This window comes from Armigeres subalbatus, chromosome 2, assembly GCF_024139115.2.
Source record: "Armigeres subalbatus isolate Guangzhou_Male chromosome 2, GZ_Asu_2, whole genome shotgun sequence".
NCBI classification, from domain to species: domain Eukaryota; kingdom Metazoa; phylum Arthropoda; class Insecta; order Diptera; family Culicidae; genus Armigeres; species Armigeres subalbatus.
The window spans coordinates 326,954,802-326,971,429 of record NC_085140.1 but is presented as its reverse complement, the minus strand read 5'-3'; positions in this window follow the sequence as shown (position 1 = coordinate 326,971,429).

Genomic DNA, 16,628 nt, shown 5'->3' with positions numbered 1-16,628 from the left:
TCCAATAAATTTTGTAAAAAAAACTTTTTCCTTAGCTTGGCTGATTTAGAGCAATTTTACCTAATTGGATTAGGGTGTCCCTCAGGAAAGCAGTATTTTGGATCTCCTTTTTTTGTTTTCGATTTTTTTAAACACTTTTTACAAGTTTCATCATTATTACCCTATTGCATGATTAAAAAGAAATGTTGCTAAACATTACTTTTAAGAAAAAAAAAAGTTCTGTAAAGTTGTTCTGGATACTTGGGCCCTTGTTATAGCGTTATCGAAACATAGGGTGGCCCATTTTATAAAAATGTGGAAAAAATATTTTGCGGAATTTGACATAAATGTTTATAAAATTGTGGTACAGCTTAGTTAGCTCTTAGGCAATTTTACTTACTAGGATTATGGTGTTCCTCAAAAAACATTATTTGGATCTGCTTATTTGATTTTTTATTTTTCACGAATGTCACCTTTTGAAGACTTTTGGGGCTTTTCAAAACGCGTGTTTTGCTAGAAAAAACATCGTCCTAATCTTTTTCCTTTTTCGAGTTATATCAATTCATTTGGAAAAATATGACATAAATAAAATCCGATTACATTTCTGGCCATTTATCAACCCACTCCAGAATTGGATTTTTCTTGATACGACTTGGTCCAGTCGTTATTCCGACCATCTACCACTACAGAGTTTAATTTTATTGAAAGTCCTGTAGTTCCTTGAAACCACCGACCAAGCCACTCTAGAGTTGGATTTTTCATAATCAATATGGAGTTTCTGAACGTCATCCAATCCACTCCAAAATAGGTTTTTTTATTCGTCTAGGACCGATAAAGCTCCAGGCATCGACAAACACACATTTTATTAACCAAAAGTGCATGATTCCAAAACAAGGAGGTTCGGATTCTTTTGTCGTAAATCTGCACACAACCGGTTCAAGTTATTTTTATTTGCGTAGGTTTATGGAATCCAAAAATTTATTACTTTCTACCTCTAAAATGGAACATTTAAAGGCAGTCTTCAAGGTGCAACATGTGTGAGATGTTCGCCTAAGTTTGTGCACCCAATCAAACATTGCTTGCTATGTTCGAACTTGCACATAGCAATCTGAACACGAGCCCGAACTCCGATACACCCAGGCGCAATGTACAATATTCAAACCAGAGCATAAAATATTCATTTTCATGAAGCACATTCACTCCGACTTTTGACATTCGTGTTTTGATTATTCAAAACATAGAATGACTTACTCAGTTTACTTCTTCATAAATTCATTTAATTGATTACCACTGAGTATGGTAGCTGCGCGCGAAAAAAAACAAAATTGGCCTTGATTATATTGACTATTGGCGCTAAAAATGCCCCTAAATTGAACGTTGGGATTAGATCTATGCGTGTATTTATTTAAATCATCAAACATGTGTTCAGTTTGACGATTGTTTAATAATTTGTGATATTCAAATAAATACTCACTGAGCCATATTCATTCTGAAAATTGACGGTCCAGAGCCGAATATGAATATGTTTAGAAGTGAAGTGACAAAGAAGGCCGATGGGCTTCATAAAAAATAATCGAATATTTAAAGCTCTGATTCAAACATCGAGTTTAAACTTGGGTTCAAACTTGTGCGCTTGCACTCGAGAATGCTACGCTTGAGTAAATGAACGGGTTGCTATGGAAACTATTGTTGATTCTTCACGTTTCCCAGCCTTGTTATTCATATCTCGAATAAGAGAATTTAACCAAACTTCAATGAAGGTATGATTGAAAAATTGAAACATGTTGTGCACATTTTTCGCACTTGCATAACGAAGCATTTATAGAGGTGAGGTCTTGATTCAGGCCTTTCATTCAGGACGTCTTAGGTTGGAATCTGCTCTGAGCGGAGCTTTTTGTTCTATTTTCGAGGTTCTGAAAGCAATTCTTCTTAGGATTTCGGGATTCTGCAACCACCAAAAAACGGATTACTTCATATTTCAAAAATTTTGGAATAAGATTTTTCTGACACGTTTATATGGGGATAACTCATTCTACTTATACTTTGCGGTAGTACTTGATAAACATACCGAGAATCTGAAGCGAAGTTCTGGGTTGCATAGAGATTTCTTTATTCCAGGGAAAGGGTTTTCGACCTTTTTGAAGAATTTTATGATCAACGGGGCTTTAATTCCAGTTTCGTAATTTTTTAGATTGTCATAATTGGAGATTTTATCTTTTATGAGAGCCATGTAGTTTATAAGACTTTTGTTAAGAAAATTATTTTGAGCTTTTTAGTGGAATGTTTTCACCTGTCATAAGACGAGTTTGAACAATCCCATTGAATTCCACCACTTAATTGTATCCTGACAGATACGTATTTCGACCTCAACAGTAAGGCCGTCTTCAGTGTCTTGTACGTCGAGTCGAGTCAAGTACAAGACACTGAAGACGGCCTTACTGTTGAGGTCGAAATACGTATCTGTCAGGATACAATTAAGTGGTGGAATTCAATGGGATTGTTCAAACTCGTCTGAAGACTTTTGTGTTTAAGGATTTGTGGGCTCATTTCTGACCTGGAGCTCCATCGTTTGTGAATTTTCTTTGTATTGCATAATGTCATTGGCGTAATATTTATACATAACAATATAGAATACATTATGAACAGACCCCCTACTATCTTTTTAAATTTCTAATAATTTGAATTTTTGGTTAACAACCTCCCTCCCTTACTAAAAGTACGTCTAAGAACTTTTTGGAATCAACATTTATATTTTATTCACGATATGCAAATCCCATCGTATCTAACAAAACAAAATGCATGCTTGCATATGTATCAAATATAAAATAATTAGTGGCTACATTTTAGACAGACGAACAGAGACTTATGTATTTTACCTCGTTTAGAACATAAACGCAAGGACACTTTAAATAATCATTACATTGGAGGCTGCCGGTTGTCTTATCGGGAAACTGCAAATAATATTCAGTTGATATGAACATTAAGAAAATATCTGAAGATTGTATGCAAAATGTTGAGTAAATAAATTGTTGTAATATTGAGATATCGGACTAAGTGCAAACCACCTGACAAGGGCTGAAAAGTGACATTTATAAAACTAAAACTATTCATGTGACATTCCCAAGGAATGTAAAATAACAACATTGCTAATGACAACAACATTGTCCTCTCTTGTAAATGTTGGGACAAACTCAACTCGCAATAAGCGTTTGTCCCAAACTGCAACAGAATAGGACAATGATCGCCTGCCGCGCATATTGAGAAGTAGTCGGCTTCCGATGATGTTTTTGGTTAAATAAGTATCAGTTATCATAGTTTGGATATAAACTAAACCATCTGTTGACATGATTTTTACTTCTGAAATATGCAAGTTATCGCAGTTTGAAAAGTTCACAACAATTACCTCTCCCTGTTTGTTGCAAATAAATTGGAACGCAACAATGTCTTTATCCTCTGCAGATGAGGACAAAGAGTTATCGCTATTCTCTTTTGTCGCTTGTTTTTTGCATTTTTCAGCAACAATTACATTCCTTGGACATTCCTAAAAAAAAATCCAAAGACAAGGATTTAAACACTAGTGCCCTGAGTGAACGCCAAACGAGTTACCATTAGGCCATCACCGCTACTCAATAAGAGAAACCACTTGACCAATATGAACAGATGAACAGCATGCTGTGGGTAAACCAGGCATTGAAAAACATCAGATCATGAGTAAAACTCGGCTAAATTCATGCCAACTTGATGCTCTACTGCGGTCTAATCGGTGATGCTTTCTAGATCGTTGAAATTTGGCCTTCGTTGATTCAATGTTTAAAGATCTTCATCGCTCACCAATGGGAGACAACTGAGCTAGGCAAATCACTTGGTAACCTAACAATGAGTGTTGTTACCACACGCTGTTAGAAAAATCTTTTCAGACATTAGGAAAATTATGTGCGATATGAGAATGGAACTCTTATACACTGCATCGGAGGCTTTGATACTTTCACTCCTCCATCCCAGCTACTTGAAAGCAGAGTGAATAGCAGAACACCTGATGCGTTTTGGTTTTATTCTAGTAGAGCAAGCGTAACACAAATGCTCCAATCGTAGCTTCCCTGGATACCATACCAAGTTTGGCTTGGCGAACTCTGCTGTTCGTTGTTTACGCAGCAACGATCGCTCATAATCATTGTTTGGTATCCATCTGAGCAAGACTGTTCACTCAGTGGCATAGGATGCTATGATTCAATTAGATCAATGCTCGTCCACTTCACTCACGCTTTCAATGCCTAAATGTTTTTCAATGTTTGAGTGCAAACTTGCACACGGGAAAACTGCACTTGTTTAAACGCGGTTCATGTTTTCGTGAAGACTGTTTAAAGGTTATAGGAGCTTAAGGTCACTCCTGACAGAATCCAACTTTCAAAGTGCTCGTGTGGTGCGTAGAAACATTTTAGTTTTATGCTAGTTTTATAGAAGCCATAAAGAGCAAATAATGGTTTTCATGAACGTTATAAAACTAAAATAACGCCTAAAGACGCCTCCTAAACGAGGTTCAATATTTCATGAGATTATCATATGAAATGCAATTCATAGGGCAATCGTATGAAAATCAATACATATTTTTCTTCTAACGAAATTTCAAAAGAGAATCTTATAATAATATTACAACCAGTTTCCTCAGTGTAGTATACAAGTATACAAGTTAGGGGCCCTCCTTAGCCGTGCGGTAAGACGCGCGTCTACAAAGCAAGACCATGCTGAGGGTGGCTGGGTTCGATTCCCGGTGCCGGTCTAGGCAATTTTCGGATTGGAACTTGTCTCGACTTCCCTGGGCATAAAAGTATCATCGTGTTAGCCTCATGATATACGTATGCAAAAATGGTAACCTGGCTTAGAAACCTCGCAGTTAATAACTGTGGAAGTGCTTAATCAGGAGGGAAATAAGGATTGGGAAGTGAGAGATCTCACTCCTCATTACTATTTTCTCACTTTCACAGTAAAAACTGAGTAGTGTGAAGTACGAAGTGAGATGTTACTGCTTACTACTTACTATTACTACTCACTTCGCACTTTCCTCTTTTCACAGCGAGAATGAGAAATGAGTGGAGCGAAGTGAGAAATGAGATGATCTACTTCACACTTCTCATTTCTCACTTCTCACAATAAAAAGTAAGTAGTGTGGAATGAGTGGTGAAACGTCTCACTTCTCATTCCACACTACTCATATTTCAATGTAAGAGTGAGAAAATAGTAATGAGGAATGAGATGTCTCACTTCTCACTCCTTATTATTTTTTCACAGTGAGAAGTGCAAAGTGAGTAATGGAACGTCTCACTTCTCACTTCGCACTACTCGCTTTTCACAGTGAGAAGTTCGAAGTATCATTTCACACTACTCACTTTTTACTTTGAGAATAAGAACATAGAAATGATGCGTACGATGCCTCACTTGCCCCTCCTTATTTCACTCTTCTCACTTCTCACTGTGAAAAGTGAATAGAACGAAGTTATAAGGGTGACGTCTCTCTTCTCACTCATCATTTCTAACATCTAATTTCTCACTTTTCGCAAGGAAAAGTGAAAAATGATGATTGAGAAGTGGGAAATGAGACGTCAAATGATCTATTTGACCAAATGACCTAGATGACCGAGCCGAGATGTGCACGGATAAGGATGAAAGCATTTTGACCCTTTCGGTCAAATGCCCCATCTACAAAAAAAGGCGACAAGCTGCAGTGTGGGAATATTCGAGCGATCACCATCCGAAATTCCGCCTACACAGTGATATCCCAGATTATCTTCCGCCGTTTATCACCAATAGATAACGAGTTCGTGGGAAGTTACCTGTTGGTGTCCGCTTGATGACTACTTGGTATTCATTGACTACGAAAAAGCTTTCGACCGTCTCAATCACGAGAATATGTGGGGCGCCCTGAGACGCAAGGGGGTTCCTGAGAAAATCATCGGCCTCATCGAAGCACAGTACGAGGCCTTTTCGTGTAGAGTGCTGCACAATGGGGTCCTGTCCGACCCTATCCGGGTCGTAGCTGGTGTGAGGCAAGGATGTATTCTATCACCGTTACTGTTCCTCATCGTAATCGATGAGATTCTGGTAGATGCGATTGACCGTGAACCAAACCGCGGGCTGTTATGGCAGCCTATAACCATGGAGCACCTAAACGACTTCGAATTGGCGGATGACGTTGCACTACTCGCGCAACGGCGCTCTGATATGCAGAGTAAGCTCAACGACCTTGCCGATCGCTCCTCCTCGGCAGGTTTAGTCATCAACGTCAACAAAACCAAATCGTTGGATGTAAACACGGTGACTCCTTCCAGTTTCACAGTAGCCGGGCAACCAGTGGAGAATGTTGAAAGCTTCCAATATCTTGGTAGCCAAATGGCGTCAGACGGCGGTACCAAGATCGACATAGGCGCACGGATCAAGAAAGCAAGGGCTGCCTTTGCGAGTTTAAGAAATATCTGGAAAAACAGGCAGATAAGTGAACGCACCAAAATACGAATTTTCAACTCTAACGTGAAATCTGTGCTGTTATACGCTAGCGAAACATGGTGTGTATCAGTGGAGAACACTCAACGGCTGCAGGTGTTCATTAACAGATGCCTGCGGTATATTATTCGGGCCTGGTGGCCTCACAACTGGATCTCAAACAACGAGCTCCATCGTCGTTGTCACCAGAGGCCGATAACAACAGAAATTCGGGATCGGAAGTGGGGCTGGGTCGGCCACACTCTACGTAAGGGCGGAAACGAAATCTGTAAGCAAGCATTAGACTGGAACCCAGCGGGACATCGCAGCAGAGGCAGACCCAGAGGCTCATGGCGGAGAAGCCTCAATAAAGAAATAAAAGAAGTCGACCGAAATCTAACCTGGCAACAGGTTAAAGCGATAGCCGGGCATCGCTCAGGATGGAGATCTTTCAAGTCGGCCCTTTGCACCACCGGAGGTGTACAGGATCCATAAGTAAGTCCGCTTGATGACGGACCAGATCTTTACTGTACGGAAAATTCTTCAAAAATGCCGTGAATGTCAGGTCCCAACGCACCGTATGTTCATTTATTTCAAGGCGGCATACAAAACATGAGGCAACAAAAGTTATACTTGTGGTGAGTGCTCCGAAGACAAAGTATATGCTAGTGAGCGGAACCGAGCTCGACAGGGCCCACCTGAGAAGCAGTGTTACGATAGACGGGGATACCTTCGAGGTGATCAAGAATTTCATAGATCCTTGCTAACGGTTGATAATAATGTTAATCGTGAAATATGGAAGTCGGGCATACTACGGGCTCCAGAAGAAACTGCGGTCAAAAAAGATTCACATCCGCAACAAATGTACCTTGGACAGAACGCTCAAAAGACCGATGGTCCTCTACGAACATGAGACTTGAACCATGCCCGAGGAGGACTTGCAAGTACTCGGAGTATTCGAGAGACACGTGTTTAGAACCATCTCTGGCGGTGTGCAAGAAGACGGTGTGTGACGGCGAAGGATGAACCACGAGCTCGCCAAACTCTGAGGCCAACCCAGTATCCAGAAGGTAGCTAAAGCTGTAAGGGTACGATGGGCAGGGCATGTTGCAAAAACCAGCAACCATGCAAAGATGGTGTTCGCTTCCGACAAGAAGGCGTGGAGCGCAGCGAGCGAGGAGGGCTGACCAGGTACAGAACGACTTGGCGAACGTGGGGAGCTGCTGAGAATTGAAAGATGTGTTCTCTAACCGTGTATTGTGGCGTCAATTTGTTGATTCAGTGTTATCTGTTTAGATGTAAGCAAAATAAATTAAATGAAACTTCTTCCAGACTGACCATTCCCAGGACTCCATACAAACTTCGGTTTTGGATTGAAAAGCTGCGTTGGAACATGGATTTGCAATCCAAAACCAAAGTTTGTATGCAGTCCTGGGGATGTTTACAGTCGCTAACATCAAGTCAGTCCTATCTGTACATGGAGGCCATATACAGATTGGACTGACCTGCGGCAGTTTAGTCCTGAAAGAATTGAATAGTTTTGAAAATTCTAATTTTTTTTCTTCCCCAAACCGCGCTTCAAGATACAACCGAAAATTAAGTTGGTGGTCCCTAATAACCTCCATTGTGATTTTCTGTAGGATCGATTGAACTGATTAGACGAACGGAAAAACTGTAAACTGTGAATCACAACACAATAATGACAATATTTTGGGAACCATAATCTAGGACACTTGGGAACCATAATCTGTGTTTTCTGTGGAAATCCACTCAATGAAAAGATCAATGTTTCTATTGTAAATACAATACAAATTAAAAAAGGAATTAAGAAACATAGTAGTTGAGTTGAGTTGAGTAGTCCTACATTTTCAAGTAAGAGCATTCTGGTATATAAAATTAAAGTTTCAATACAGCATTAAAGGATCACAAATCCTAAATTCACAGGGGTTTAGGATATATTGAGGGAGATCACCCAGTGCCAGACACATAAGCCATTTTACAAAACCCTCTCTAACGATCGAGGAACGCAGCGTACGAGGTCCGAGGTGCTCTTGCGTTACTTTATCAGATGCCACCAGATGGCGCTTCTGGACTTGCAGAAAAAACATGATGTTTTAGAGCAGACGCGGTTTTCAACATACTCAGGACAAATTCATAGGGCTTAGGTCCGGTGAACTCGCTGGCCGCTCTTAGCTCGAAATGAACCCTGTAAACCCCTTAGTTGAGTTTTCTTCACTTTTAAAGCCAGCGTAAGATCCAACCTCTGGTATCAAAATAACGACATACCCACGGTTCGACAACGTTTTGTAGAACTGATTCCCAATTCATATTTTGCCGGACACAGTCCTTGTATATTATACACCCGATTCTTTTTTTACACGGGAGATGCGTTCCGTGTTAAAAAAAGTTTTCAGTTCAAAATTTTAAAAACCGTGTAAAAAAAGTTTTATGTATTCTAGAATCATGCAAAATGGAGCAACCTTGCAAAAAATTTGTATGGGATTTTTTTACACGGCCGTGTAAAAAAACCGTGTAAGAACAGAATCGGGTGTATACACAAAATATAATCATTGATGATTCATACAAACTCCCTATATTTCTCGCTTAACTTTTCAAAAGGACCTAAGTAACATTTTTTTCATGAATTAATTTGAATAGCGTAATCAACAGAACAACATGAAAGCTATTGATTGCAGTAATCAAATTAATTCATGAAAAAAATGTTACTTAGGTCCTTTTGAAAAGTTAAGCGAGATTTAATCATCACGTTGATGGTGAATTTCGATAAAAAATTTCACGGTTCAAAAAAGTACCCAAAATATTACATATTATCTGTTTTCTTTTTCTTTAATTATTTAGTTAATTTTGCTATTTTCAAGTAAACCAATTTTAAAAGGTCTCAAAGTCTTAAAAGTTATTTTGCGTTGGTTAAAACATATCTTCTGATTAACATTTTTTAAATTATTTTTAAATTTAGTTTTTAGTTAGCTCTTAAGAAAAACTCGCACATTTGAATAAATAAAATCTAGTTACCGAGTTCTCATGGATCTGTTATCGGTGAGTTAGTCCAAATCTGGAATGAGAGAAAGAAAACGATAAGATTAGACAAGTCAGAGTACATCGTGGATCTGCAGTTTACTAAAAATCTTGATATAAATCAAACTATACATAAAGGTTTTGTTAACGCTTGCTAATTCACTTCTTCACCTAGCTGTTAATTTTTGAAACATTCGTTAGTACATTTCTAAAGATCTAAAAAAATCAAAAATATCTAGAAATCAATGAAATTTACTCAAACTTGAAGGCTTTAAGACTATTATTTTCTCAAGTACTCCTACGCCGAAGATCATCCAAATCATTTTAGAATTCTTATTAACATTTTTCCGCCCTTCAGTAGGATTCAACTGCCGTTCTTATTTTAAATTTCAATGTCGGAATGCCTAAGTTTGCTGCACTGTAGTTCAACGATAAGCACACATCCCCGTCTGAACGGCTATCATAGATACACCCAAAGTACTAAATTATGCCGGCGGCATGTGTTGACACAGAAGCAAACACGTTTCTGAGTCTCATCTGGCACTAAATGTGTTACCACCAACTATTTCCGGTGCCATCCATTCCTGTCCGGGATCTGCACAAGGTATCTCGTTTGTGGCTTGGCACGATAAAAACGACTCCCTGGGAGTCTTCCAGTGCGATGCCTACGGAACAGATGCTCATATACGCAGTTGATGCCACTGAATGATGCTCACAGCACCCGAAGCATAATAGAATTTATATTCAAATTTAAGGCTGGTGATTGCTGGGAATAGCACTGCGCCCCGAAGAGACGACAAGAAAAATGGAATCTTTTGTGCTTCTCCGCAAGATATTACCCAGCAAGGAGTGTGCTCGTTCCGATTGCTCAAGTTATGCTTTTGCTCCTCCAGGAATGCTCAAATAACCATCCAACAGCAGCAGCGCCCGGATGTGTATTGTTTTGTTAATTCAATTGTTTTATTATGAAACCCAATTGTGAGCCATGTAGTACGAGTCGTGCTCACGCCTGGAGAGGTTTGATTGGAGCGGAAGTGTGCCGTTTCAGAACTTGAATTTGCTCGACTCGAATGACTTGACACAATCTCAGAACTTGACAGCCCTTCTACCCCTCGAACCTCAATCAGTTGTCCGGAGACTGCTTCAAGTGCTGTTTGAAAAGTGATACACATATGTTCTCCATGGCATCGAAAGCGAGACAAAACGGTAGCTTCGGGGGATGGGCTGGGAAATGATGCTGAATTGCTCATTTTATTATAGCTACATCCACCGACAAGCGGAGGAGTACAATGCAAGCAATCCATGTTGACTCTTCCCACCCACTTCCCTGAACTCGTTCAGCCGGCATCAGGTGGGATACGGATTCAGTTATCCACCTTCGGCTGGGACGGAACCGAACGGAGCAGACCAGGTGACCCACTTGACGTTGACATAGTATCGACGCAGTGCAAACTCTGCCAAGCTGACGGCTGCTGCAGTGCCGATGACGCCAGGTGTAGACAGGCCTACGCCGAACCGTCGAACACGGTCTCTCATTATTGCTTCTCGGAAGGTGACGATCGACTCGTTCCGTCACCATCTGAGGTTGAGCTCTGCTGGCAGCAAAAATTTATTCCCCGAAGCGATTTCCATCACACAGCGCACACCATTCGGAAGTCGTCCCTCAAGCACTCAAGAAGCGAGCGCACACAGAATTGAGCGAAGCAGGTTCTTGAAGTGGATCAAATTAAATTTTCTCTATTAGCATAGTCCCCGTGTTGATGGCGGCCGGCGAGGCGGTGTGCACCGGCGGTGAAGGGCTGTCTGGTTCGTTCCGTGTCCTGGAAACGGCGAACGTCTGTGGGCGCTTTTGTATGCGCTTCTGATTCATCAGAAGACTATGCTGCTTCGACGGCAGCTGTTTTCCGAACGCAAACAAATCGGTGATTCCATATCCGGTTCATAATTTGGTGCAGTCTTCAATCGGGACGTGATGATTCAGTGCGGTTTGGAATGTGAACCACTGCACAGGAGAGAATTTTGATATTTCGATTTGGTCGGAAGTGAAAAGTTTATTAACTCCAAACTGATATCTTTACGTGATTGTCGTTTTCGCTACAAGTAATCTTGAATTTATTTTTCGAGATCAGCAGAGTAGAGCTTTAAGAGAACTTATTTTCCAACGAAATTTGAGACAAAATGAAGTTCCGCTACTGATACTAGACTATAATTGGGCTACATTTGGCCAACAAACGGAATTAATTTTGTGCACCAATCTCAGATGTAAATAATTAATTTAAAATAAACGAATTTAATTGCGTGACTTTTAAAATCAGTTTATCAGTCATGATTAAAAAGAACACGTTGCCATATGTGATTTTTAGAACAAAGATTCAAACGTCGATTTTTCCAATATGATTGCTCTTCTGCGCAATCCATCACCACAGACAGGTGGGGAGTCATCGGCTACCTTTTGTGGGTGTTGGTTTGCGTGAGAATAGTGTCATCAGATTGTACAAATCAACGTTTGAATCTTTGTTCACAAAATCACAAAGGGAACTTTACATTCGTATATATTCGATTTTTTTTTTCAAAATGAGATAACTGGCTAAGACAAAGGTTGCGTTGTGCTTATTTGGAGACTCTATGTGTTAGCTCGTTACTCGTGATTCAATTATGTAGACGACAGATTATATCACATGGGAACCTTCATCTAAGTGAATGAGCTGCCAGACGACCTTCGTCAATACAGGCTTCTCAAGTATGATTTAGAGGTCGCTGTAGTTCGATTCGTGTACCGGAACCAACAATTCAAAATATTAGGTGTCGAATAATGGTGTGGTAATTTCAATCCATTCCAATGATGTCAAATAATTTGTTGTTGTGATTTTCAGCCCTACGCTGGTTTATTTCTATAAATAATATATTTTTTTGCAATATAAATGTATTTAAGTCTATTTGTTCAGATGCAAACCACTTCAGTGAAACTTTACACAACCGCCATTAAACTACATAATGATGCAATTTAATGCACACTTGAGCGTAAGTAAACCGGTGCTTCTGCATATATTTCATGATTTTCGCTCTTCCGATTACCGAACCACATAGGGGGGCCCATTCCAGGTTGCACTCTGATCTCGAACATGCCACACGGAGCACAAACAACACCCAACTCCCCTGGTCGCGACGGGAACAACGGTTTGGCTGCTCACCGAAGGACAACCCAACCGACAGCAACAACGTAGCGGAAAGATTTTGTTTATGGCAAAAATTTCCAAGCCAAGGTCTTTTTGCAAAAAGTTGCATCAACCAGCTGCACGTAGGGGAGCTGGGGGCAAAATTACTTCTAACTTGAACAGAAGTTATCTTCTGAAGCCGCTGTTCAATTGTATGAATTTTAATCAGTACAAAACTCTGGAAATAATAAGGATTCATAAGAGCGAAATTGCTTGTGAGACAATACAACTAATTTCCTAAATATTGATTGGTTCTTGACGCTAAGAGTGCACTGGCCTATATTGAAAGTGTCCTAATTCTTAGGACGTTTTTAAACATCTTCCCCTATAGATGAGTGCAGCTGGTGGTGCCCGGTTGGTCTTTGGTTGCACACTTGTTTACGACGACAAGTATTTATAAGAGCCGAAAAAACGGTGGGAGGTCATGAGGAGATCGAGGGGATCGAGCTACATATGAACTTTTGCTCATCCATTGTTCCCACTACTGCACAGGAGTTTGGGGCGACCGTAGGATTCAACGTGTCGGGATTCCGGGCAAATAGCATTCCGGACTCAGATGGTGAGGGTGCCGCCCTAGACGGTAGGGGACGATGGACGTGGGCGAATTACACACATTATTGTGCTCGTAGTAATATACACTAGCTGGGTAATATCTACTGTAGTGTGGGGGGAAAACTTTAGCAACATTTCCTAATGTGGTTCGCTCTGTGGGTGGGGGTATTACTTAACTGAACCATAAGGCGCCACTGGTCTTGATTTGCAGCTGGCTAGAAAATGCAATGCTGGATTGAATGAAAAGCATCTGTTGTGGACAGAACAAACTAAAACCCATGTGCTGACGAGTTTTGCGCTGGAAAGTAATGTGCAAAGCTTTTTACCGAGTATAAACGTCCCCCCGTAGGTAATGTCTATCATTGTTGGCAGTTTTGCTAAGTTTTTTGCTGATTATAAAAAAAGTTTTTCCTGCGATGATTTTGGAAAACGAGGAAGATAATAGCGTTCAAAAACTTTTATCGTGAATTTGAATATGTAAATAGTTATACATTAAACGGCAAGTATTGTTGAAAAAACGCTAAGGGTTCTGAACATGTGTTCTGCAATGCTCTGCGTACAATCAGTAATGGCATAAAATTGGCCTTAATTTGTTATTCCGAATACAACATGTTTTTATTTGATTAACTTTATATGATATTTTGGTCATAACTTCTGAGCCCTGCTAAGTCTCAAAAAGTGTGTCTACAAAATTGTGTACACATACACAAGTACATATATTAGCTCAGTTCGTCGATCTGGGTCGATTGATATTGGGTCTCCTAATATCAAAAGTTTGGTTTTGGAGTGATCCTATAGCCTCTTCGTATACGTAGTATACGAATACGAGAAAGGCAAAACGAGTTAGTGCAGACAACAATACGGAGCGAATGCGTAATTTATTCGAACCACAGAACTCTGAAGTGTTTCGAATGATCACGCAACTTTTCGATCTATCGAGTGGCAAACATTCAGTACGTGGAAGATCATTCACCTGTGGATCCCGTCTGGTACTTATCAAATCTCAAGTAAACTTTTCTCCATTATCGTAAAATGTGGGTACATTGGAGTATGATTGCACTGTAATTGCAAAAAATAATATTTCGTCACTGTGAATTACTGGTGGATAACCAACCAATTCAACAATATTGGCAGCCATAAGAGCTTCTTTTGTCGATCTTATATTTGACAGTTTGGATGGATGTAATATGTCAAAACACCACATTAGGTGCAGTCCCCGATGAATTCCTAGGAATAAACTGTTGGATTGATTCCCACCCCGGTAAGAAAAAACTGTTACGTAAAGAGGGTATGTCGTGTAAATAATAGCCCGTTGTATAGTATCAGATGCAAAACATCTAACCTGTACGACTTATGTTCGAGGATGGTGATCCTGTCTTTCAATACAATTCAAATCCAACAGCTGGTTTGACGACATTTTCATCTCCTCCCGTTTGCAATTGCATATTCGAAGTTTTCATCGTCTTCCTTCCCCCAACTGAAAATTCGACAAGAATGTCCTCCTGCAGTGCAAGCATGTTCACTTTTGGCCGATAAGACTGCTGGTAATATGCAAGTTCTAGCCGTGGTTGTGCCTATGTAGCTACATACATGTAGTTTCCCTTGAAAACGACTCTCTAGAGACTAGATAGTCACACTGCAGCAAGGGTCCCGGCAGACCGTGGAACGCTTAAGAGCAGAAAAGCCGCCTGGAAGAAGCGGAGTGCAAGAGATGGAAAAGCTGATGTGCCGTTTTCAAGAAACAAGCAAATTCTTTCAGAAGTAGATTGAGAGTTCGAATTTGTGAGGTTTCGGATTTTTAGTCTGGACAAGGATCGTCAAGTTTTTTTTGATGAAGGCAACCAAAACTTGCCGAAACGTTGGGACAAATCTGAAACTCTTTCAGAAGCTCAACGCATCCCGCAAACCCTTTCCAAGTAACACCGAAAACATCTTGTATTAAAAAATAGTAAAAACTTGTTGTATTTGAGTTGCAATGATCAGCATTGCTAATACATCTTTTGTTTTAGGAAAGATTCAAACATGTTTTATGGAAACATCTTTTAACTAAATTCTTTTATGTTGCATTGTTGTAGACTTGAATGTATCATTATAACTATCATCGCAACTAGTTTTTTGATTGTTTCATTGATGTGGTCTAAATACCTCGGTATACATAATGTGCTTTCATTGCCAAATATATAACATGCTAGTTAATGCCTTCTTCAAATGGATGTGACTGCCCGGTATGAGGCGAAAGCAGTTGATAACACCTTCCTTACAAGAACGCGTCTGCCCGGTATGAGGCAAAGGGAGGGGAAACGCCTTAAATTGATGCGTCTGTTCGGTATAAGGCGAAAGGAGTTGATAACGCTTTCTTTAAAGGAACGCGTCTGCCCTTTAAGGCAGAGGAAGTGGTAATGCTCGCTTTAAATGGATGCGTCTACCCGGTAAAAAGAAAAGGGAAAAATAATGTCTTTTTTGAATGGATGCGTCTGCCCGGTAGAAGGCGAAAGGAGTTGATAACGCCTTATTTAAAAGAACGCGTCTGCCAGTCTGCCCTCTTAGACAAAGGAAGGGGTAATGCTTTCTTCAAATGGATGCGTCTGTCTGATAAAAAGCAAAGAGGAAAGATAAAGCCTTTTTTGAATAGATGCGTCAGCCCGGTATAAGGCGAAGGAAGGGGTAACACTTTCTTTAAATGGATACGTCTGCCCACTCTAAGGCGAAGGGAGGATCAACGCCTTCTTCAAAAGGATGCGACTGCCCGGTATAAGGCGAAAAGAATTGATAATGCTATTTTTTAAAGAACGCGTCTGCCCGGTATGAGGAAAAGGGAGGGGTAACGCTTTCTATAAATGGATGCGTCTGCCCGGTACAAAGGGAGGGTGTAATGCTATCTTTAAAAGAATACGTTTTCTCGGTATAAAGCGAAAAGAAGAAATAAAGGACTATTCATGAAAACGTCTATCCTTGGCAAAGTATAGAGAGGAAATAATTCCTTCATTCTATCCGGTCCGTATGCTAGATATAAAAAGGATTTGTAAGATAAATTGAAATTTCGAAAACTACTTCTACAGGTGGCTACCAAACAAGACTATGCTTAAGGGTGGCTGGATAAGAATTCTGGCTTGGTCCAGGAAATTCATCGAATATAAAGTTTTGGGCATAAAAGTTTCAACGTGTCAATCTCGTTTTATGCGAATGCAAAAAAAATCTTAACTTAGCTGAAAAAGTGGTAACCTCGTAGGTAATAATTGTACAAGTCTGCAAAATAGCACATTCCTCGAAGTGGGACATTCCGACAAAAGTTTTTCGGCGAAAAGGTACAATCCGCCAAATGTCGTTGAAGTCGTGCTTATGAAGAACCGAACAAATATTTTATTCTGTGGC